Source organism: Salmo salar, unplaced genomic scaffold (genome assembly GCF_905237065.1).
Source record: "Salmo salar unplaced genomic scaffold, Ssal_v3.1, whole genome shotgun sequence".
In the NCBI taxonomy this organism is placed as follows: domain Eukaryota; kingdom Metazoa; phylum Chordata; class Actinopteri; order Salmoniformes; family Salmonidae; genus Salmo; species Salmo salar.
This window is the reverse complement of record NW_025548615.1, coordinates 27,994-54,232: the sequence shown is the minus strand read 5'-3', so window position 1 is coordinate 54,232 and position 26,239 is coordinate 27,994. Positions and strand designations below refer to the sequence as shown.

General features: G+C 41.8%; 1 protein-coding gene and 1 long non-coding RNA gene across 2 annotated transcripts in view; both read left to right on the top strand.

Annotated features, from left to right (window-relative positions):
• The first annotated feature begins 11,439 nt into the window (after nt 1-11,439).
• On the top strand, nt 11,440-19,759 carry LOC123733172 (uncharacterized). Its single transcript, XR_006763644.1, has 6 exons — nt 11,440-11,528; nt 11,875-11,938; nt 17,225-17,302; nt 17,585-17,929; nt 18,723-18,787; nt 18,966-19,759. It is a non-coding gene; the product is annotated as an uncharacterized lncRNA (long non-coding RNA).
• Nucleotides 19,760-21,810: 2,051 nt separating this feature from the next.
• The window catches only part of LOC106598988 (uncharacterized), a gene marked incomplete at its 3' end in the record, with an annotated part of 32,163 nt that continues 27,734 nt past the window's right edge, over nt 21,811-26,239 (top strand). The window contains exon 1 of the mRNA XM_045712568.1: nt 21,811-24,649. The remainder of the gene's footprint in view (nt 24,650-26,239) is intronic.

Genomic DNA, 26,239 nt, shown 5'->3' with positions numbered 1-26,239 from the left:
TTACCCCAAAGACCACAGGTACACCTTAAAGCTTGTCCTCTAACCTATGACCCCAAACACCACAGGTACACAACATAAAATATCACTATACTCCCACCTGAAATTAGATTTGTGTAATCTTGTCCAAACTCTCTCTGTCTCTGTCTCTGTCTCTCTCTCTCTCTGGTTCTTTGGGAATAATTGATACAGCTACGGGTGTTTGGAGATCTACTCCTCTGACTTATCAGATGCTCAGAAGTCTATCCAGCTTGCTCCTGATTGGCCAAATGGATACTTCCACAAAGGGAGTGCACTAACAGAGTTGAAGGTCACTATCTGAGCTATCTACTGTGAACGTGCACAATGCTTTGTGTGTGTGTCTGTCTGTCAGAATTCGGACTATCTCGCCATCTCTCTTCCTCCCCCTCCTCTCTTCTCTCCAGCGGTATGGTGAGGCAGAGAGGGCCATCTCCTCAGAGGAGGAAGGGGAGGGCCATCCCCCTTAGTGAATTTCATTTAAAAAGTTATCCTTTTTAGATGAAACTATGTAATCAAATAAATGATTAAAACACACTATTTAGCAATGAAGGTCTATAGTAGCCTCAACAGCACTGTGTAGGGTAGCACCATGGTGTAGGTGGAGGACAGCTAGCTTCCGTCCCCTGGTACATTGAATTTCATACAAAACCCAAGAGGCTCATGGTTCTCGCCCCCTTCCATTGACTTACACAGTAATTATGACAAGTTCCAGAGCATGTCCTCCAACCTATCAGAGCTCTTGCAGAATGAACTGACATTTTGTCCACCCAATCAAAGGATCTGCGAATGAATCTAGTACTGAAAGTATAAGCTACAGCTAGATAGCACTGCAGTGCATAACATGTGGTGAGTAGTTGACTCAAAGAGAAAGACAATAGTTGAACAGTTTTGAACAAAACAAACACATTTCTTCCAAAATGAAGGAGAAGCAAGATAGAGAGCGATAGAGAGAGATTTCGTAATTCTTTTTCACTTTCACTTACTTAGCCAGCAAATGCAGCTATCTAGTTTAGCCTACTCAAACACCCTGCTCAAACAGAGGGATGCTATGTTAGCTAGATGTCTATGACTATCCAACAGAACACTGGAACTCTTCCAACTCAAGGTAGGCTTTTGGTTTTACCAATTTATTGCCATCAGGGCTCGCCTGTGTAAGTGCTAAACTGCTTACTGACTGTACACAGTAACTTTACTGCATGATTTTAGCGGGATTACTAAAGGGTTAGTTCTATTAGCTATTGTAGCGACCCGCACAGACAGCTGTGTGTTATGTGTTAGGCTATTAGTTGGTTGTGTTGTACTTACCAGTACCCAGTGTTCGCGGGGTCCGACATGCCAATCAACCTGCCAATCACGGGAATGCCTGGATTAATAAAACGTAAATTCGTTAACTCAATCCTCTGTCTGGACAATTGTTCCTTTATGATCTAGCCAGGTCATTACACTATGTTGACTATGACGTTACTTTAGCTAATATGGTGACAACGATATAGGGTGTGTGTAGTGGTTTGACTTGGAAAGTTTTTTTTGCCAGGTCACATACAGCTAATGTGTTGTGCATTGCAACTATAACAACCTCCACTCTTCTGGGAAGGCTTTCCACTAGATGTTGGAACATTGCTACAAGCATTTCGCTACATCATTTGGCTAACACCCGCAAAAACATCTGCTAAACACGTGCATTTGACAAATACAATTTGATTTGATTTGATTGCTGTAGGGACTTGCTTCCATTCAGCCACAAGAGCATTGGTGAGGTTGGGCACTGATGTTCGGCGATTAGGCCTGGCTTGCAGTCGACGTTCCAATTCATCCCAAAGGTTTTCGATGGGGTTGAGGTCTGGGCTCTGTGCAGGCCATTCAAGATCTTCCACACCGATCTCGACAAACCATTTCTGTATGGATCTTACTCTGTACACGTGGGCATTGTCATGCTGAAACAGGAAAGTGTCTTTCCCAAACTGTTGCCACAAAGTTGGAAGCACAGAATCGTATAGAATATCATTGTATGCTGCAGCGTTAAGATCTGTCTTCACTGGAACTAATGGATCTAGCCTAAACCATGAAAATCAGCCCCAATCCATTATTCCTCCTCCACCAAACTTTACAGTTGGCACTGTGCATTGGGGCAGGTAGCGTTCTCCTGGCATCTGCCAAACCCAGATTCGTCCGTCTGACTGCCAGATGGTGAAGCGTGATTCATCCTCCAGAGAACGTGTTTCCACTGCTCCAGAGTCCAATGGCGGTGAGCTTTACACTACTCCAGCTGACGCTTGGCATTGCGCACGGTGATCTTAAGAAATGAAAACCCATTTCATGAAGCTCCCGACAAACAGTTATTGGGCTGAAGTTGCTTCTAGCCACAGTTCGGAACTCGGTAGTGAGTGTTGCAGCCAAGGACAGACGATCTCTACACGCTACGCACTTCAGCACTCAGCAGACCCCGTTCTGTGAGCTTGTGTGGCCTACCACTTCACGGCTGAGCCGTTGTTGTTCCTAGACGTTACCACTTCATAATAACAGCACTTACAGTTGACCAGGTCAGCTCTAGCAGGGCAGAAATTTGACGAACTGACTTGATAAACTGTTGTAAAGTTGGCATCCTATGAAGGTGCCACGTTGAAAGTCACTGAGCTCTTCAGTAAGGCCATTCTACTGCCAATGTTTATGGCGATTGCATGGATGTGTGCTCGATTTTATACATCTGTCAGCAACGGGTGTGGCTGAAATAACCTAATCCACTAATTTGAAGGGGTGTTAACATACTTTTGTATATATAGTGTATGTGTCCAAAAAAACACATTTCCTGAGCTTTGTTATATCCCCTAGATATAGGACAGTCACTTCAAAGCATTAGTCCTTATGATACATTTTTTCACTGTCTTTTTTTTAGAACCATTTATGAATGTGTTGTTCCATGCATTTGTATTGTCTATAGCAGTAAAGGCCAAATTCAATATTTTATCAAATCACTTTTTAATGTACACTGCTCAAAAAAATAAAGGGAACACTTAAACAACACAATGTAGCTCCAAGTCAATCACACTTCTGTGAAATCAAACTGTCCACTTAGGAAGCAACACTGATTGACAATACATTTCACATGCTGTTGTGCAAATGGAATAGACAACAGGTGGAAATTATAGGCAATTAGCAAGACACCCCCAATAAAGGAGTGGTTCTGCAGGTGGGGACCACAGACCACTTCTCAGTTCCTATGCTTCCTGGCTGATGTTTTGGTCACTTTTGAATGCTGGCGGTGCTTTCACTCTAGTGGTAGCATGAGACGGAGTCTACAACCCACACAAGTGGCTCAGGTAGTGCAGCTCATCCAGGATGGCACATCAATGCGAGCTGTGGCAAGAAGGTTTGCTGTGTCTGTCAGCGTAGTGTCCAGAGCATGGAGGCGCTACCAGGAGACAGGCCAGTACATCAGGAGGCGTGGAGGAAGCCGTAGGAGGGCAACAACCCAGCAGCAGGACCGCTACCTCCGCCTTTGTGGAAGGTGGAGCAGGAGAAGCACTACCAGAGCCCTGCAAAATGACCTCCAGCAGGCCACAAATGTGCATGTGTCTGCTCAAACTGTCAGAAACAGACTCCATGAGGGTGGTATGAGGGCCCGATGTCCACAGGTGGGGGTTGTGCTTACAGCCCAATACCGTGCAGGATGTTTGGCATTTGCCAGAGAACACCAAGATTGGCAAATTCGCCACTGGCGCCCTGTGCTCTTCACAGATGCAAGCAGGTTCACACTGAGCACGTGACAGACGTGACAGAGTCTGGAGACGCCGTGGAGAACGTTCTGCTGCCTGCAACATCCTCCAGCATGACCGGTTTGGCAGTGGGTCAGTCATGGTGTGGGGTGGCATTTCTTTGGGGGGCCGCACAGCCCTCCATGTGCTCGCCAGAGGTAGCCTGACTGCCATTAGGTACCGAGATGAGATCCTCAGACCCCTTGTGAGACCAAATGCTGGTGCGGTTGGCCCTGGGTTCCTCCTAATGCAAGACAATGCTAGACCTCATGTGGCTGGAGTGTGTCTGCAGTTCCTGCAAGAGGAAGGCATTGATGCTATGGACTGGCCCGCCCGTTCCCCAGACCTGAATCCAATTGAGCACATCTGGGACATCATGTCTCGCTCCATCCACCAACGCCACGTTGCACCACAGACTGTCCAGGAGTTGGCGGATGCTTTAGTCCAGGTCTGGGAGGAGATCCCTCAGGAGACCATCCGCCACCTCATCAGGAGCATGCCCAGGCATTGTAGGGAGGTCATACAGGCACGTGGAGGCCACACACACTACTGAGCCTCATTTTGACTTGTTTTAAGGACATTACATCAAAGTTGGATCAGCCTGTAGTGTGGTTTTCCACTTTAATTTTGAGTGTGACTCCAAATCCAGACCTCTATGGGTTGATAAATTGGATTTCCATTGATTATTTTTGTGTGATTTTGTTGTCAGCACATTCAACTATGTAAAGAAAAAAGTATTTCATAAGATTATTTCTTTCATTCAGATCTAGGATGTGTTGTTTAAGTGTTCCCTTTATTTTTTTGAGCAGTATATTTAATTTTTTTACCTAAAGGGGTACTATAATTCAAAATCAAATAAGGTGGTACAACCACCTTAAAACAATTCCATATGTCAGCTAGTAGAACCCCCCCAAACGGCTTAGACTTTTAGATGTTCAGAAACCCAGTGTCAGAGGGAGTAATGTCCAGCACCTAAACACACAAATCAAATCAAATTGTATTTGTCACATGCACCGAATACAACAGGTGTAGACCTCACTGTGAAATGGTTACTGACAAGCCAAGCCCTTAAGCAACAATGCAGTTGTTTTTATGTAAGAAAATATTCGATTTTTTTAATTATAAAAATGCTAAAAAAATGAATTACACAGTAAAATAGCAATAACGAAGCAGCAATAAACAATTACATGAAAGATTATTCAATGTCATTTAAAAAAAATGCATCATGCAGACACAATAGGACACAATAATCCCAGACAGACAGACAGACTTAGCTATGAGCATGTCAGGGTTCACTTTGGGTCCATTGCTCTGAAGATTAGTGAGCTGAACACATCTCTTTCACATAAGAACACACTGGAAATTCAGAGCAGCTTGCCTTGGCCTTGGCATAATGTCAGCTCACTGTTGTCTGTTGTTTCTAGCTAGCTAGCTAACGTTGATATATAAAAGTTAGCTAACTAACTAGCTCACTAGCTAACTATGGGGTCTTGATGATATTCAGAGGCAGCTTATCGTATTGTTCACAATCCAGTACATTCAGTGTAGCTGTGTGATGCACAAAAATGCTTGTTTATCACTGAATAACAGCCTCTTCGTGTAGCTAACAAGCTAGCTGAGCTCCCTAGTTCACTCAGTTCAAATGCCAGTTCAACATAAGTCCCAATGACACAGTATTTTTACGTGCATGCCTGGTTTAATCTATATATATTTTTAATATTTTCAAATGTTATTTGACCTTCTATTTTGTATATTTACATCGGTCTAGTAGGGACATATGAAGCCTGGAGGCTGCAGTAATGTTGAGATGTCAGTAGGGAGAGCTCTAGTCTAGAACACTGGTACCAAAGACACTCCCCTTTCATCTGTTCTGGAACCTTCAGTACCACTTTGTTGCAGCTGATGAGGAGTGATGGGAATGGGTCACATTTTGTCTCTTGTAAATTATGTAGGCCCACTCAAATAAAGAAATGTAACTACAGTATGCTGACTTTAGACCATTTTCTATTTAGATACAGTAACATCCTTTATGTGACATGCTGTTCATGCATGTTAATGCCCAGACTAGGCTACTTTAAAACGTGTCAACCACAGAACTCACACTTAGGCTATGCCTGCTTCTACTAATACTTACATTAGACTACTTCTTGTTTCCGCGCACTGACAGTATGTTGACTGACTGTTCAAGACCTCTCCCCTTCACTTCACTCTTTAAGTACACTTGACAATATGTTGGAATATAGTTTTTGTTTTGATGTTTTTAGCCATACATCACATGACTCCCTGTATCTTTGTACTTTTTGGTTTATATTGAACTGTGTTTTGGTTGTTACATCAGGGCCTGTATTCATAAAGTGTCTCAGACGGTCCATATCATTATGATCTAAAAGGCTAAACTGATCCCAGATCAGCTCTCCTACTCTGATACACTTTGTGAATACTGATCCTGGACTGTGGTTTCATGTGTTTAGTTCTGTTTATTCATTTGCATGTTTAAAACATGTTCAGTAGAGTATGCCAGTAATACCCAGATCTCCATTCAATAGGGTCAAGTTCACTGTCAAAGTATAACAGAGTCAAGTATAACTGTGGAAGTGTGCATGTGTGTGTGTGTGTGTGTGTGTGTGTGTGTGTGTGTGTGTGTGTGTGTGTGTGTGTGTGTGTTGTGTTTGTTATATATAAATGTATTTTTACATCTTCATCTGATGGTTGGATATACAGTCACGACCAAAATTATTGGCACCCTTGACAAATACTGAGCTATATATTGTGTGATACAAAAGATGGGATGTAAATTGTACATGTTTCACATAAAAACATAAATGAACCTTATCGAACAAATGAACATTTCTTGTGGGAGTCCTGCGAGTGCATTCCGCCGAAGATCAGCAAAGGTAAGGAAAGATTTATAACACTAATTTAGAGTTTTGTTGATGCCATGACTTGGCGGGTAGCTGTATAGCTTTCATTGATGGCTGAGCTCTGTACTCAGAATATTGAACATTGTGCTTTCTCCGTAAAGTTATCTTGAAATCTGACACAGCGGTTGCATTAACATCTATGGGCTACGTGGGACGCTAGCATCATAATAATTGGCCATAATGACTATCATTATGTTTGGAGGAAAAAGGTGGAGGCTTGCAAGCCGAAGAACGTCATCCCAACCGTGAAGCACGGGGGTGGCAGCATCATGTTGTGGGGGTGCTTTGCTGCAGGAGGGACTGGTGCACTTCACAAAGTAGATTGTATCATGGAGGGAAATTACGTGGATATATTGAAGCAAGTTAAAGGAAGTTAAAGCTTGGTCGCAAATGGGTCTTTCAAATGGACAATGACCCCAAGCATACTTCCAAAGTTGTGGCAAAATGGCTTAAGGACAACAAAGTCAATGTATTGTAGTGGCCATCACAAAGCCCTGACCTCAAACCAATAGAAAATTTGCTTGCAGAAATGAAAAAGCGTGTGCGAGCAAGGAGGCCTGAAAACCTGATTCAGTTACACAAGCTCTGTCAGGAGGAATGGGCCAAAATTCAACAAACTTATTGTGGGAAGCTTGTGGAAGGCTACTCGCAACGTTTGACCCAAGTTAAACAATTTAAAGGCAATGCTACCAAATACTAATTGAGTGAATGTAAACTTCTGACCCACTTTGGAATGTGATGAAAGAAAAAGCTGAAATAAATCACTCTACTGTTATTCTGACATTTCACATACTTAAAATAAACTGGTGATCCTAACTGACCTAAGACAGGGCATTTTTACAAGGATTAAATGTCAAGAATTGTGAAAAAAAATGAGTTTAAATGTATTTGGCTAAGGTGTATGTAAATTTCCGACTTCAACTGTATATGGATAGATTAGACTATATGGATAACATGCTACATTAGACTATATATGGATATGTCACAATAGATGAAGCCGTGTTGTATGGACCAAACGGAATGTGGATACTCATCTTTTTAATATAGACGAGCAACTCATACACAGAAAAACAACAATGAACGACATCAGACAGGCTACACGTACAAAATAGCAGTGCTAGCTCAACCACCCACAAATTCAAGTAACAAACACACACCTAAATATATGACTCCCAATCACGAAGAACGATCCCCAGCTGTTCCTGATCAGGAGTCACAAGACCAACAGAAACAGACATACTAGACAACACATACAGACTTCTGCCACGTCCTGACCAAAATACTACACCACTACTCCCTCTGCTGGTCAGGACGTGATAGTACCCCCCCCTAAAGGTGCAGACCCCAGAATGCACCTTTACACAAAAAATAATATTCCCTAAACAAAAAAGGGAGGGAGGGGAGGGTGGCTGCCATCAATGACGGCACTGTGCTACACCCTCCCTCCCCAACCCACCTATCCTGGAGGTGGCTCTGGTTCCGGCCTCCTTCCCTCCAGGTTGTAGGCAGACTCATTGGGGTCCGGGTCGTAGACAGACTCAAGTTGTTGTGGCTCGTGGGCAGGTTCCCTCATCTCCACTCTGTAGGCAGACTCATTTACAACACAGTCGGTCAATTTCAGTTCCGAGTCGCAGGCAGACTCCCTCGGTTCCGGACTAGACACTGGTGCCGGATACTCTGGACTGCACACTGGTGCCGGATACTCTGGACTGCACACTGGTGCCGGATACTCTGGACTGCACACTGGTGCCGGATACTCTGGACTGCACACTGGTGCCGGGCTCTTGAGGCTGGGCCGTCGCACTGGAAGCCTGGTGCGTGGGGCTGGTAGAGGTGGTACCAGGCTGAAGACACGCACCCTAGGGCTAGTGCGAGGAGTGGGAACAGGCTGAATAGGACTAGGCCGACTCATGGGAAGCTTGGTCCGGGTTGCTGGTACTGGTCGTGCCATACTGGAGGTACTCACTTCTGGGATAGCACGAGAGGCAGGAACCGGAAAGACTGGGCCATGGAGGCGCACAGGTGGCCTTGACCGCGCCGCCTGCACAACCCGTCCTGGCTGGATGGAACTAGCAACCCTGCACGAGCGGGGTGCTGGTACAGGGCGAACTGGGCTGTGCAGGGGCCTGATGGTTGCCGTGCATAGAGCGGGAGTAGGGTAGCCTGGTCCTAGGAGATGTACCGGCGACCAGATGCGCTGCGCAGGCATCCTCCTACCAGGCTGGATGCCCACTCTAGCACGGCATCTGCGAGGGGCTGGAATGGCGCGCACCGGACTGTGCGTGCGTATGGGTGAGAGAGTGCGCACCTCAGCAAAACACGACGCCCTCCACACGCTCCTCCACATAATCACGGGTAGCTGGCTGATGGCTCTTCCTTGGCCTAGCCAAACTACCCATGTGCCCCCCCAAAAAATTTATTGGGGGTGCCTCTCCGGCTTCCTCGCCAGTCGTGTACCCCGGTAGCGTTCCCGGTCCTCACCGGACTTTCACCACGGGCCCTCTCCGACCAGAATCTGGTCCCAAGTCCATTTCTCATGAGTGTCCATGTTGAAGTCTATTTCCTCAGAATAGTCCATATATTCAGCGTCCTGCTCCTTTTTCCGCTGCTTGGTCTTGTTGTGGTGGGTGGTTCTGTCACAATAGTTGAAGCCGTGTTGTATGGACCAAACTGCAGACGGAATGTGGATACTCATCTTTTTAATATAGACGAGCAACGCATACACAGAAAACAATAAACAATGACCGACTTCAGACAGGCTACCAGGCTATACTTACACTATAATAGCAGTGCTAGCTCAACCACCCACAAACCCAAGTGACAAACATACTCCTAAATATATGACTCCCAATCAGGAACAACGATCCCCAGCTGTTCCTGATCAGGAGTCACAAGACCAACACAGAAACAGACATACTAGACAACATATACAGACTTCTTCTGCCACGTCCTGACCAAAATACTACACCACTACTCCCTCTGCTGGTCAGGACGTGACAGGATAACAGGCTACATTAGACTATATATAGATAACAAGCTATATTAGACTATATATGGATAACAGGCTACATTAGACTATATATGGATAACAGGCTACATTAGACTATATATGTATAACAGGCTACATTAGACTATATATGGATAACAGGCTACATTAGACTATATATGGATAACAGGCTACATTAGACTATATATGGATAACAGGCTACAATAGACTATATATGGATAACAGGCTACATTAGACTATATATGGATAACAGGCTACATTAGACTATATATGGATAACAGGCTACATTAGACTATATATGGATAACAGGCTACATTAGAGTATATATGGATAACAGGCTACATTAGACTATATATGGATAACAGGCTACATTAGACTATATATGGATAACAGGCTACATTAGACTATATATGGATAACAGGCTACATTAGACTATATATGGATAACAGGCTACATTAGACTATATATGGATAACAGGCTACAATAGACTATATATGGATAACAGGCTACATTAGACTATATATGGATAACAGGCTACATTAGACTATATATGGATAACAGGCTACATTAGACTATATATGGATAACAGGCTACATTAGACTATATATGGATAACAGGCTACATTAGACTATATATGGATAACAGGCTACATTAGACTATATATGGATAACAGGCTACATTAGACTATATATGGATAACAGGCTACATTAGACTATATATGGATAACAGGCTACATTAGACTACATATGGATAACAGGTTACATTAGACTATATATGGATAACAGGCTACATTAGACTATATATGGATAACAGGCTACATTAGGCTATATATGGATAACAGGCTACATTAGACTATATATGGATAACAGGCTACATTAGACTATATATGGATAACAGGCTACATTAGACTATATATTGATAACAGGCTGCATTAGACTATATATGGATAACAGGCTACATTAGACTATATATGGATAACAGGCTACATTAAACTATATATGGATAACGGGCTACATTAGACTATACAGTATATGGACAGCAGCAGTCAATACAGAAGGCTATGGTGATGATGATACTGATTCCTCTGCTAACTAATGCTACTACCAGTACTGTACACAACGGTCAACAGTGTAACATAATATGATAGTGGCATGTTGTAATACTACAGACATCAGTGTTTGTGTGATTAAATGTGACTTTGTCAAGTAGACAGTGTTGAGCTTCACCATTCTATCTGATATATTGTCAGTTTGTAATGTTGTTATTACCCCAACTTTAATGAGGACATTATTATTAGGATGGTGCAGTAATGTTGAGATGCCAGTAGGGAGAGCTCTAGTCTAGAACACTGGAACCTTCAGTACCACTTTGATGCAGCTGATAAGGAGTGTAAATTTAATGTGTTTGTAGAATAGAATGAATGACATCATGGAACTGACCAAATGTAAATGGAACTTTGACCTGTTCCATGTAGAACTCAGAGGGACAAGGCAACACATTCTAAGATATTATAAACATTCCATATAGAATAGTCAACATTTTGTTAACATGGTTTTGTATTGAATAAAAAGTGGAAATGTGGGACATTTTGTACATTTCAGAAATATAGGGCCCACTCTAATACAGTAATCTTCCTTTTCTGATGTGCTGTTCTGGTAGTCATGCATGTTAATGTCTTTAAGAGGAAGGAAAGGACAGTTCTGCATCAGCTACTTGTGTTCTGACTTCTATAAATATGTATCAACCACAGAACTGACACTTACTAGCAGTTCCCACTCACTACCAGTCAGTTGACTCACTGTACAAGACCTCTCCTCTTCACTTCACTCTGTAAGTACAATATAAAATATAGTTTTGGGTTATTTGTTTTTAGTCATTAGTCATATTCTTGAGGGTAATGTATCATTTTACTTCTTGTTATGTTTTGAGCTGTGTTTTGGTTGTTACATCAGGGTCAGTATTCATAAAGTGTCTCAGTGTAGGAGTGTTGATCTACATAGGGATGAGATGATTAACCAGGGTAAAAAATACATACAGTCAAACATTGTAACACTGCAGTGTGTCTGTCTGTCTGTCTGTCTGTCTGTCTGTCTGTCTGTCTGTCTGTCTGTCTGTCTGTCTGTCTGTCTGTCTGTCTGTCTGTCTGTCTGTCTGTCTGTCTGACGTTGTTGAACAGATGCATGGACTGCATGATGTAATCATCCTGGCCTGGAGGCAGGAAGGGACAAAATGCACAACGGGTAAGAGGCAGCTGGAGAGAAGGTTTAATTCTATTTCCATGTATCTCTTTCCTCCTAGAAACCCTGTTGTATAAGAACCCAAAGTGAACCGGAGGGCCTTGTTGTGGTCACCGTAACAACCCTTTGTCAGACATCCCTGTGGTCGTTCACACATTCCTGAGTCAGTACCTAGGGATTAGTAGAGGTCATCCAGACCGTTTTTACATGTATAAACAGCTGGATCTCGTCTGAGTTGTTAGCTGACAATGCCGAGACCCGCTACGTACTTAATGCTGATTGGTTTAGGTTCTGTCCACTATAGTGCTGTCTGGTCAGAACATGGTGTTGAGGCCCGTCACTCTACTCTTGATGGTCACCACCACCACATACATACAGACACAGCTGTTTCCATTTGAAGATGTTTTATATTGTTGCGTGGTTATATTCGCTGGTCTCACACTTCAGTAAGGAACTGCATGTCAAAAGTCTGTCAGCAACACAACACTTCTTCTCAAGACTAAAGATGCCATGCACTAACTAAAGGTGAGGGGAGGCGGTGTCCTGCAGCGCATCCAAGCACCCTGATTGGTTTGATGAACAGCGGGTGCAAAGGGTGATTGACAGGGCTGCAGGCCAGTCAAGTTGAGAGGGCATGCAAACGCACACAGTCATACCAGGCCCATAGGGCTCTGGTCAAAGGTAGTGCACTATATAGGGATTATGGTGTCATTTAGGACGCAGTCAGTGTAACAGAATGACAGTGGCATGGTGTACTACTACAAACATGTGTTTGTGTGCTTCAATGTGACTTTGTCAAGTAGCCAGTTATGTGTTTCACCATTCTATCTGATGTATTGTCAGTTTGTTATGTTGTTATTAGCCCAACATTATTGAGGACATTATTATTAGGATGGTGCAGTAATGTTGAGATGCCAGTAGGGAGATCTCTAGTCTAGAACACTGGAACCTTCAGTACCACTTTGATGCAGCTGATGAGGAGTGTAAATTTAATGGGTTTGTAGAATAGAAGTAAAATCTAATGAAAGGTGTAGACCTTACCATGAAATGCTTACTTACAAGTCCATGGAACTGGCCAACTGTTAGCAGCATACCTCTCTGCATCCCACTGCTAGCTTGCTTCTGAAGCTAAGCAACATTCCCCCTGGTCAGTCCCTGGATGGGAGACCAGAAGCTACTGGAAGTGGTGTTGGAGAGCCAGAAGGAGGCACTCTTTCCTCTTGTCTAAAAATATACATCCCAATGCCCCATGGTAGTGATTGGGGACATTGCCCTGTGTAGGGTGCTGTCTTTTGGATGGGATGTTAAACGGGTGTCCTGATTCTGTTGTCACTAAAGATCGCATGGCACTTATTGTAAGAGTAGGGGTGTTAACCCTGGTGTCCACTGCTAAAATTCACAATCTGGCCCTCATGCCACCTAATCATCCCCAGATTTGAATTGGCTCATTCATCCCCCTTTTAAATATTCCCCAGGTTGTTGCTGTAAATGAGAATGTGTTCTCAGTCAACCTACCTGGTAAAAAAAGGCTTAGATAAATAATAATAAATATATAGAACTTTGACCTGTTCCATGTAGAACTGAGAGGGGCAAGGCAACACATTCTAAGATATTATAAACATTCTAAATAGTAGGCTATAGTAAACACATTCTAAGATATTATAAACATTCCAAATAGTAGACTATAGTAAACACATTCTAAGATATTATAAACATTCCAAATAGCCGGTTATAGTAAACACATTCTAAGATATTATAAACATTCCAAATAGTAGGCTATAGTAAACACATTCTAAGATATTATAAACATTCTAAATAGTAGACTATAGTAAACACATTCTAAGATATTATAAAAATTCCAAATAGTAAACACATTCTAAGATATTATAAACATTCCAAATAGTAGGCTATAGTAAACACATTCTAAGATATTATAAACATTCCATATAGTAGGCTATAGTAAACACATTCTAAGATTTTATAAACATTTCAAATAGGGGACTATAGTAAACACATTCTAAGATATTATAAACATTCTAAATCGTAGGCTATAGTAAACACATTCTAAGATATTATAAACATTCCAAATAGTAGGCTATAGTAAACACATTCTAAGATATTATAAACATTCTAAATAGTAGGCTATAGTAAACACATTCTAAGATATTATAAACATTCTAAATAGCAGGCTATAGTAAACACATTCTAAGATATTATAAACATTCCAAATAGTAGACTATAGTAAACACATTCTAAGATTTTATAAACATTCCAAATAGTAGGCTATAGTAAACACATTCTAAGATTTTATAAACATTCCAAATAGTAGGCTATAGTAAACACATTCTAAGATATTATAAACATTCCAAATAGTAGACTATAGTAAACACATTCTAAGATTTTATAAACATTCCAAATAGTAGGCTATAGTAAACACATTCTAAGATTTTATAAACATTCCAAATAGTAGGCTATAGTAAACACATTCTAAGATTTTATAAACATTCCAAATAGTAGGTTATAGTAAACACTATTCTGACGTGCTTTTCTGCATGTCATGCATGTTAATGTCTTACAGAACTGTCCTTTCCTTCCTCTTTATCAGCTACTTGTGTTCTGACTACTTTAAATACAGTCGTATGAAAAAGTTTGGGCACCCCTGACAATTTCCATGATTTCCATTTATAATTAATTGGGTGTTTGGATCAGCAATTTCATTTTGATCTATCAAATAACTGATGGACACAGTAATATTTCAGTAGTGAAATGAGGTTTATTGGATTAACAGAAAATGTGCAATATGCATCAAAACAAAATTAGACAGGTGCATAAATTTGGGCACCTGTAACGGCGTTGGTAGTCGTGTTTGTAGGAATGAGGCGCAGGAAGCAACGAGCACAGGGAGTGGTGTTTTTAATAACACTTTGAAGGAAGAAAACAAAGTTCCCAAACACAGGGGAATAAATACAAGGTGCGACAATGCCAAGCCGACACGAACAAGACAGTCGATAACAACAATTAATCCCGCACAACAAGGAGCGGGCCAGCTAACCTAAATAGCCCCTCTAATGGCTAATTGACCACAGGTGTCTAAAATAAAAAAAGGGAAAAGCAAAAGGGAATCAGTGGCAGCTAATAGGCCGGTGACGACGACCGCCGAGCGCCACCCGAGCAGGAGGGGGCGCCACCGTCGGTGGGAATCGTGACAGCACCCCAATAGAGAAATCACATCAATATTTAGTAGAGCCTCCTTTTGCTAAAATAACAGCCTCTAGACACTTCCTATAGCCTCTAATGAGTGTGTGGATTCTGGATGAAGGTATTTTGGACCATTCCTCCTTCCAAAACATCTCCAGTTCAGTTAGGTTTGATGGTTGCCGAGCATGGACAGCCCGCTTCAAATCATCCCACAGATTCTCAATGATATTCAGGTCTGGGGACTGGGATGGCCATTCCAGAACATTGTACTTGTTCGCTTGCATAAATGCCCAGGTAGATTTTGAGCAGTGTTTTGGGTCGTTGTCTTGTTGAAATATCCAGCCCCGGCGTAACTTCAACTTTGTGACTGATTCTTCAACATTATTCCCAAGAATCTGCTGATATTGGGTGGAATCCATGCGACCCTCAACTTTAACAAGATTCCCAGTACCGGCACTGGCCACACAGCCCCACAGCATGATGGAACCCCCACCAAATGTTACTGTTGGTAGCAAGTGTTTTTCTTGGAACGCTGTGTTCTTTCGCCATGCATAACGTCCCTTGTTATGACCAAATAACTCAATCTTTGTTTCATCAGTCCACAGAACCTTATTCCAAAATGAAGCTGGCTTGTCCAAATGTGCGTTTGCATACCTCAAGCGACTCTGTTTGTGGCGCGTGTGCAGAAAAGGCTTCTTCCGCATCACTCTCCCATACAGCTTCTCCTTGTGCAAAGTGCGCTGAATTGTTGAACGATGCACAGTGACACCATCTGCAGCAAGATGATGTTGTAGGTCTTTGGAGGTGGTCTGTGGGCTGTTTTTGACCGTTCTCACCATCCTTCGCCTTACCGATATTTTACTTGGCCTGCCACTTCTGGCCTTAACAAGAACTGTGCCTGTGGTCTTCCATTTCCTCACTATGTTTCTCACAGTGGACACTGACAGCTTACATCTCTGCGATAGCTTTTTGTAGCCTTCCTCTAAACCATAATGTTGAACAATCTTTGTTTTCAGGTCATTTGAGAGTTGTTTTGAGGCCCCCCACATTGCCACTCTTCAGAGGAGAGTCAAAGAGAACAACACCTTGCAATTGGCCACCTTAAATACCTTTTCTCATGATTGGATGCACTTGTCTATGAAGTTCAAGGCTTAATGAGCTCACCAAACCAATTGTGTTCCAATTAATCAGTGCTAAGTAGTTACAGGTATTCAAATCAACAGAATGACAAGGGTGCCCACATTTTTGCAGAGCCTATTTTTCACATCTGATTTAATTTCATAGAACTTAATATTGCTACACTAAACATCTTTGTCTGGATAATACCCCAGTACTCAGCTTTTATTAGAAAATGAATGGCATGCCACTGTGATCATTTTCTGTGACGACAGAGTAAATTATTATGCAGCCTCAGAGGGGTGCCCAAACTTTTTCATACGACTGTATGTATCAACCACAGAACTGACACTTACTAGCAGTTCCCACTCACTACCAGTCAGTTGACTCACTGTACAAGACCTCTCCCCTTCAGTCTGTAAGTACTCTTGATATCTTGAAATATAGTTGTTTGTTTTTAGCCATAAGTCATGTACTCAAGGGTCTCAGACTTGGAGTGCTGATCTAGGATCAGGTCCTGCTGGTCCATATAAATATGATCTAAATGGGAAACTAATCCTAGATCCTACTCCTATAAAAGGTATGTGTGACTTGTTGTGTAGTCTCACAGCTTGGGGATAGGAGCTATCATTCAACCTGGTGGTAACTGCCTTGCTCAAATTGGCAGATTTTTCCACCTTGCCAGGTCGGGGATTTGAACCAGCAATGTTTCAGTTACTGGCTCAACTCTCTTAATCGCTATGCTACCTGCCGATATCGCTGACACAGACCATATTACCAAACTATTATAATGATGTTATTTACACACCATCCACTCAAGGCTGTGGTGATGATGTGTTGTTATACTGCATCCCAAATGACACCATATTCCCTATAGAGTGCACTACTTTTGACTAGAGCCCTACCTGCTGCCCCTGATGGTATGTATGTAGTTATTCACCAGCTATAGAGTGAGTTGTTGTTTATGTTTCTAAGACTGCAGGGTGGGAGATGCAACAATGGCCTTGAGAACAGCAGGAAGTGTGTTGGTGGTCTTTCTCTGGTCTGTAGCAGGTATGGTCTCATTCTTATCTTTTAGTTGCTCTGTTTAATAATCTACAGACATTTCTAAAAGGATAATAATCATAATGTTATTCTGGTGTGTTCTGTTAGGAGTCTCCACTTCACTTTAAATAGTTATCTTTCACACCTCACTGAGTGATGCTTATCTCTGGTTTCCATTCACACTCAAATCAGCAACTACAACAACAAAGTGTGGACAAACCCTACCTTCAGTGTGAGCCAATAGACCTTGTCTTCATTCTGATACCATTGTGTTATGTGACTGTGTTTCAGTGGTACTGGGTCAGTATGGCTGGAGTGTTACATACACCACTCAGAGTATCTGTGTCTTGGAGGGGTCAACAGTGGATCTGTCCTGCTCTATCAGATATCCCAGTGGTACAGTCACATCAACCGTCTGGTTCACTAAATGGGGGACTGGTGTAGAACCTGAAGATCTAGGTCAGGACCCAGAGTATGCAGGTCGTCTGGAGTATCATGGGGATAAGAAGAATGGTCACAACCTGAGAATCACAGACCTGAGAGAGAAAGACTCAGCTACGTACAAGTTCAGATTTATAACAGATCAGACTGGAGGGAAATATACTGGTGATCCTGGAGTCACTCTGTCTGTCACAGGTACAGTAACATTCTATATACTGGTGATCCTGGAGTCACTCTGTCTGTCACAGGTACAGTAACATTCTATATACTGGTGATCCTGGAGTCACTCTGTCTGTCACAGGTACAGTAACATTCTATATACTGGTGATCCTGGAGTCTCTCTGTCTGTAACAGGTACAGTAACATTCTATATACTGGTGATCCTGCAGTCACTCTGTCTGTCACAGGTACAGTAACATTCTATATACTGGTGATCCTGGAGTCACTGTCTGTCACAGGTACAGTAACATTCTATATACTGGTGATCCTGGAGTCACTCTGTCTGTCACAGGTACAGTAACATTCTATATACTGGTGATCCTGGAGTCTCTCTGTCTGTCACAGGTACAGTAACATTCTATATACTGGTGATCCTGTAGTCTCTCTGTCTGTAACAGGTACAGTAACATTCTATATACTGGTGATCCTGGAGTCACTCTGTTTGTCACAGGTACAGTTACATTCAATAAAGCCAAACTGTTGAATTCCATTTAGTTATGGACATTTGTCTTGGTTTGTGTTTACATCTGTATAAAATTGGATTTCTTCCATCAGTGTATTAGAGAGAAAACTCAGTGATAAAGAGATTTATGGTTTAATTGTTTTTTAGTCACACTTAATTTGGATAATCTGGATAGATGCTCTACAGATGGTCATGATATCAACAAACTACCTGTTGATAAGTAACTGCTTCTTTTTTTATTACTGCGTCATAATAGTCTCTTTGTACTATTTTCACTGTTACCTTGACACAGCTCTCTCTCCACAGTGTCCATCCTGACCCTAACGGTGACACACACACACCACTGAAAATGAGGACCAGACATTCTGGCTGTAAGTATGTTATAACGTATTAATTTATGTGTTTATTTTGTATACAGTTTTGTGTTTGTTTGTGTGAGTGGGTAATTGGGTGAGTGAGAGAGAGACACTGAAAGTAGAGGTGAGAGAGAATGCTACAGAGCAGTGTGTAAAGTGCTCATACTGTGTTTCCTGTGTCGCTGTCTCTCAGAGTGTGAGGTGCTCGCCCAGTGACACGTTCACTGCTCTTCAGAGAGACGCTCAGCCCTCCATGTATCAGACCATCCAGGGGAGAAAACCACCACAGAACCTGGACTGATAGAACCACCACAGAACCTGCACTGAAGAGAACCACCACAGAACTTGGACTGAAGACAACCACCACAGAACCTGGACTGATAGAACCACAACAGAACCTGCACTGAAGAGAACCACCACAGAACCTGGACTGAAGAGAACCACCACAGAACCTGGACTGATAGAACCACCACAGAACCTGGACTGAAGACAACCACCACAGAACCTGGACTGAAGAGAACCATCACAGAACCTGGACTGATAGAACCACCACAGAACCTGGACTGAAGAGAACCACCACAGAACCTGGACTGAAGACAACCACCACAGAACCTGGACTGATAGAACCACCACAGAACCTGGACTGATAGAACCACCACAGAACCTGGAGTGATAGAACCACCACAGAACCTGGACTGAAGAGAACCACCACAGAACCTGGACTGAAGACAACCACCACAGAACCTGGACTGATAGAACCACCACAGAACCTGGACTGAAGAGAACCACCACAGAACCTGGATTGAAGACAACCACCACAGAAGCTGGACTGATAGAACCACCACAGAAACTGGACTGATAGAACCACCACAGAACCTGGACTGAAGACAACCACCACAGAACCTGGACTGATAGAACCACCACAGAACCTGGACTGATAGAACCACCACAGAACCTGGACTGAAGAGAACCACCACAGAACCTGGACTGAAGAGAACCACCACAGAACCTGGACTGAAGACAACCACCACAGAACCTGGACTGATAGAACCACCACAGAACCTGGACTGATAGAACCACCACAGAACCTGGACTGAAGAGAACCACCACAGAACCTGGACTGAAGACAACCACCACAGAACCTGGACTGATAGAACCACCACAGAACCTGGACTGAAGAGCACCACCACAGAACCTGGACTGAAGACAACCACCACAGAACCTGGACTAAAGAGAACCACCACAGAACATGGACTGAAGAAAACCACCACAGAACCTGGACTGAAGAGCTATGGCTCCAAACCAAAGCTAGTCCATACACCTCTATTCTCTTGCTAATATATTGTTATATCTTGAAGGTTCACCCAAATTACAAAATGACACATTGGTTTCCTTACCCTTTTACCAGTCTATGAACATGGTGTGACAGCAGTCCATGCTTTGGTTTAGTTTCCCCTGGCACTGTTTCAACTTGCTAACTTTTTAGCATTCGTGGCACAAATCCCATTCGTCATGTGACTGATAAGAGGCATTTCTCGCACATAATGTCGAAATCATTCAAAAGTAAAAAATGCATTGTCAAGCTCAACAAAGTCACTTATAGATCATTTGAACATGATGTGAGAATGTTAATATGTGAAATATTAATATCTGTCCCATGACTTGAATGGGATTTTTGTTACAAATGCTATAATGTTATGTAAATGTGGGAGTGTTCGACATTGCAGCCAACTTTATAGGCGAGTCAAGATCTACAAATCACCTTGCATGATAAATAACTACTCAATATTATCAATAGACCAGTCAGTCACAATTTACCCATCATACATCACAGTTTTGATGCTCTTGAACACTGTCTGTGTGACTGTGGAATGAAGCCCTCTGCATAACTGTCTTAGTTACTGACATAGAGTTGGATAGAGGGTATATCTTGGCATCTTTGTCAAGATGTCTTCTGTGACAGAATGAGCAGCGCCATTGAGGGCTATTTCCATTTTAAAGCAGTTAATGTATTATTTTTCAACTTCCATAAGTTTAATAACAGTCGGTATAACAATTGAAATGGTGTATTCAATGGCTTAGCCATGCTAAAACAGTCTTTTTAGCAAGTGCGCCTTCTATTCAACTCTATTGTCCCTGACTGCTTCAAAGTTGTCAACCACAGACTTCAAACCTCACACTCAGTGTCTATTTACATAGACTTCCGGTAAGTTAACTTACAACACATCTCCCCTTCACTCTGTAAGTACGCTTGACGATATCTTAAAACATGTATCTTTTATAATTTGTTTGTAACCATGAACTTCTGTATCCTGTTTTGTGCATGGCAATGCTATTAGAATTTACATTGTTTTGTTTTTCTGTTAAGTACAGTATACTTTGTAGATGTATTTTGCATATTAATCTGATACAGTATTGTACATGTGGTTTCACATATAATACTTTTGCATGCTATTTTAAGGACTTTAACAGTAATAGATTGTTGTGGAGACTTGTTTGAAAATGGCCTAAAGTAAGAGTGAGAGTAAGAGTAAGAGTGATTGGGTGGATGCTTCATAAGAGGTTTAGGAGTAGTATTAACATGACACACAGTGATGGTGGGTTGTGTTTAGGAGTAGTATTAACATGAGACACAGTGATGGTGGGATGTGTTTAGGAGTAGTATTAACATGAGACACAGTGATGGTGGGTTGTGTTTAGGAGTAGTATTAACATGAGACACAGTGAGGGTGGGTTGTGTTTAGGAGTAGTATAAACATGAGACACAGTGATGGTGGGATGTGTTTAGGAGTAGTATTAACATGAGACAGTGATGGTGGGTTGTGTTTAGGAGTAGTATTAACATGAGACACAGTGATGGTGGGTTATGTTTAGGAGTAGTATTAACATGAGACACAGTGATGGTGGGTTGTGTTTAGGAGTAGTATTAACATGAGACAGTGATGGTGGGTTGTGTTTAGGAGTAGTATTAACACGAGACACAGTGATGGTGGGTTGTGTTTAGGAGTAGTATTAACATGAGACACAGTGATGTGGGTTGTGTTTAGCAGTAGTATTAACATGAGACAGTGATGGTGGGTTGTGTTTAGGAGTAGTATTAACATGAGACACAGTGATGGTGGGTTGTGTTTAGGAGTAGTATTAACATGAGACACAGTGATTGCTGGTTTTGTTTAGCAGTAGTATTAACATGAGACACAGTGATGGTGAGTTGTGTTTAGGAGTAGTATTAACATGATACACAGTGATGGCTGGTTTTGTTTAGCAGTAGTATTAACATGAAACACAAGGCCGGCCTGCATAGGATTAGGCCTATGTCGGCAGATTGACGAGGGCAGCATTTTCTGAGCTAAACTGACCAAGACCCACCTCCAACAACACAGAAAACCTCACATAATTCTGCCTAAAAACAATGACAATTTCTCTCAACCAGTGTGGTTTTTAGGTGAGCACTGATTCCACCCTGTGATAAGCAGTAACCACTTTGTCAATGGCAGGGATGCACAATATGTATCTTGTCCGTTCCCAGCGCTCCTCTCCAGGGTGCTGTTGGAGAGACGCATCACTGCTGAGCTCCACCAACATTCTGTAAAAAAAGAAAGAAAGAGTATGTGGCCTTTTCCGGAAACTTTTTATATCAGGTTTCTCCGATCAAATAGGCTTACCTAAATGGCGCCCAGTCACTTTAAAAATGTGCTGACACTTAACAAACAACATATTCTAAAAACAGGACAGGTCAAAGTAAAATAGACAATATGGTAAGGACAACCAGGCTAGTCACTGCTGTCCAGGAGGTTCATCCATGGGCTAAATTGTCATGATCAGTGGTTTTAAGTTTGTATCCTTCAATTTTTTACTAAGCTGATCATAGCGAATATTAAATATTTCTGCATTTGTTGCTGTGTAAACACATTGCAAATAGCCTCAGGATAACTCCTCCTGATAAAGTTGGGTAGCTGATTTTCAGAGCTTAATTAGCCAAATTGATTATCACAGGAATCAGGACTAATTAAGTTGATGCAACGGCCTGTTTTACAAACGGTGGACCTACCAAATGGATGGGCATTCATAAAATTCAATTGTGCCCGGCATCTTTGGACATCTTTGGTCATGTCCGAACTGGCAGTCTTTTTGGTTTTTTTACAAATGCTAGGCCTACAACATAGATGGGCATTCCTAAAATTCTATTTCAGACAACACTGTAGGCTATACCTCAGTAAGCACCGTCCAACACTGACACCTTTTGGATGTCTTTTTTTGGTCCTGTCTGGACTGGATGTTTTTTTGGTGCATTCCGGACCGGCCCTGATTTCCACATTCACGGACGTTGGTTTTTGGTCTGGTCCGGACCAAATCTGAACCAATCATAGACGTCTGTGTTTGGTTCAGATTTTGCCCTGTCTGGACAAGCTTTCATTTGGCCCAAACAAAGACGTCTATAAATCATGTCTTTTCATCTTTCATTCAGAACCTAAAGTGAACCTAACTTCAACGTCTGGAAAAACAAGTATTTTAAAACCACGACCTAGAGAGGTAACACCGGCCATCAACTTAACACTTTACAACTAAGCACGCTGAAAATAAACAAGACTTCTACAGAGCAGCACACACTGTGCACCAACTGACAGCTCCACACAGAGAGCAGGAATAACTTTATTTCCTCCTTCCTGACTGCCAATGTGCTCTTAAAGTGGCAGCGCACGGTGAAGGCTCTGTGTAGGAATTCGCCACAACATTAAACTATATATGGATAACAGGCTACATTAGACTATATATAGATAACAGGCTACATTAGACTATATATGGATAACAGGCTACATTAGATTATATATGGATAACAGGCTACATTAGACTATATATAGATAACAGGCTACATTAGACTATATATGGATAACAGGCTACATTAGACTATATATGGATAACAGGCTACATTAGACTATATATGGATAACAGGCTACATTAGACTATATATAGATAACAGGCTACATTAGACTATATATGGATAACAGGCTACATTAGACTATATATGGATAACAGGCTACATTAAACTATATATGGATAACAGGCTACATTAGACTATACAGTATATGGACAGCAGCAGACAATACAGCAGGCTATGGTGATGATGATACTGATTCCTCTGCTAACTAATGCTACTACCAGAACTGTACACAAGGGTCAACAGTGTAACATAATATGATAGTGGCATGTTGTATTACTACAGACATCAGTGTTTGTGTGATTAAATGTGACTTTGTCAAGTAGCCAGTGTTGTGTTTCACCATTCTATCTGATGTATTGTCAGTTTGTAATGTTGTTATTAGCCCAACATTATTGATGACATTATTATTAGGAGGCTGCAGTAATGTTGAGATGCCAGTAGGGAGATCTCTAGTCTAGAACACTGGAACCTTCAGTACCACTTTGATACAGCTGATGAGGAGTGTAAATTGAATGGGTTTGTAGAATAGAATGAATGACATCATGGAACTGATCAAATGTAAATGGAACTTTGACCTGTTCCATGTAGAACTCAGAGGGACAAGGCAACACATTCTAAGATATTATAAACATTCTATATAGAATAGTCAACATATTAAAATGGTTCTGTATTGAATAAATTGTGGATATGGGGGACATTCTGTCCATTTTAGAAATGTAGGGTCCACTCTAATACAGTAACACCTCTTTCTGACATGCTGTTCTGGTCCTCATGCATGTTAATGACATAAAGAGGAAGGAAAGGACAGTTCTGTATCTTCTACTTGTGTTCTGACTACTATAAATATGTATCAACTACAGAACTGACACTTACTAGCAGTTCCCACTCACTACCAGTCAGTTGACTCACTGTACAAGACCTCTCCCCTTCAGTCTGTAAGTACTCTTGATATCTTGAAATATAGTTGTTGGTTATTTGTTTTTAGTCATTAGTCATATTCTTGAGGGTAATGTATCATTTTACTTCTTGTTATGTTTTGAGCTGTGTTTTGGTTGTTACATCAGGGTCAGTATTCATAAAGTGTCTCAGTGTAGGAGTGTTGATCTACATAGGGATGAGATTATTAACCAGGGTATAAAATACATGTAAACAAACATTGTAACACTGCAGTGTGTGTGTGTACTGGCCTGTGTGTGTGTGTGTGTGTGTGTGTGTGTGTGTGTGTGTGTGTGTGTGTGTGTGTGTGTGTGTGTGTGTGTGTGTGTGTGTGTGTGTGTTTTGTTTACACAGTGGATTTATCTGAGGGCCCTTCAGGACCAGACTGATAGGGAGTAGAGTTGACATCTATACTGTGTAGGATATGTGTTTTAACTTTTCTACATCCATAACAACCAGCTCTCTAGACTTTGATACAGACCCCATTGGCCTTCACTACAGATTGTGTGTGTGTGTGTGTGTGTGTGTGTGTGTGTGTGTGTGTGTGTGTGTGTGTGTGTGTGTGTGTGTGTGTGTGTGTGTGTGTGTGTGTGTGTGTGTGTGTGTGTGTGCGTGCGTGCGTGCGTGCGTGCGTGCATGCGTGTGTGTCACTTACTGTTTATCCTCACAGCTTGGGGATAGGAGCTATCATTGAACCTGGTGGTCAGTCTTTAGGCTGCTGTACAGCTTGATGGACCGTAGAGGATTGAACATTTATCCTCCTATATTTGGGGTTCTGAGGATAAAACAGCTTCAGAACAATCAATGTAGAAATATATGTTTACAGTTCTACACATCTGTTCAATAAGTGACTGTTGTTGTTGTTGATGATGATGATGATTATGACTTTATTTTATCCATTAGATCTTTTTTTCTTTCATCATACAGCATGTGATCGTAAATAGACAGACGTAGACAGACATGCAACACATCACACACATTACATACATAGTGCAATAGACTTCCAGACAGACAGTATTCACATAGACAACCATATAGCACAATACAACACAACACAATATGAGCCTGGTTCATTTTCAGTAATGAGGCCCTGTACCCCATTTACAGTTTCTACTTCAATGTATCAGGAGGAGTTATTCACCAGCTATAGAGTGAGTTGTTGTTTATGTTTCTAAGACTGCAGGGTGGGAGATGCAACAATGTCCTTGAGAACAGCAGGAAGTGTGTTGGTGGTCTTTCTCTGGTCTGTAGCAGGTATGGTCTCATTCTTATCTTTTAGTTGCCCGGTTTGTGAAACTACAGATATTTCTAAAAGCATAACCATTTTTATGTTCTACTGACGACACATTAGGTGTCTCCACTTCACTATAAACAGTTGTCTTTCACACCTCACTGAGTGAAGCTTATCTGTTGTTTCCATTCTCACTCAAACAAAGAGTATCAATGTCTCAACTCAGCAACTATGGAACAAAGTGTTAGTCTGAGTCAAAAGACCTTGAACTTAATGTAACGTCCTTGTGATGTCTAACTGTGTTTCAGTGGTACTGGGTCAGAATGGCTGGAGTGTTACATACCCCACTCAGAGTATG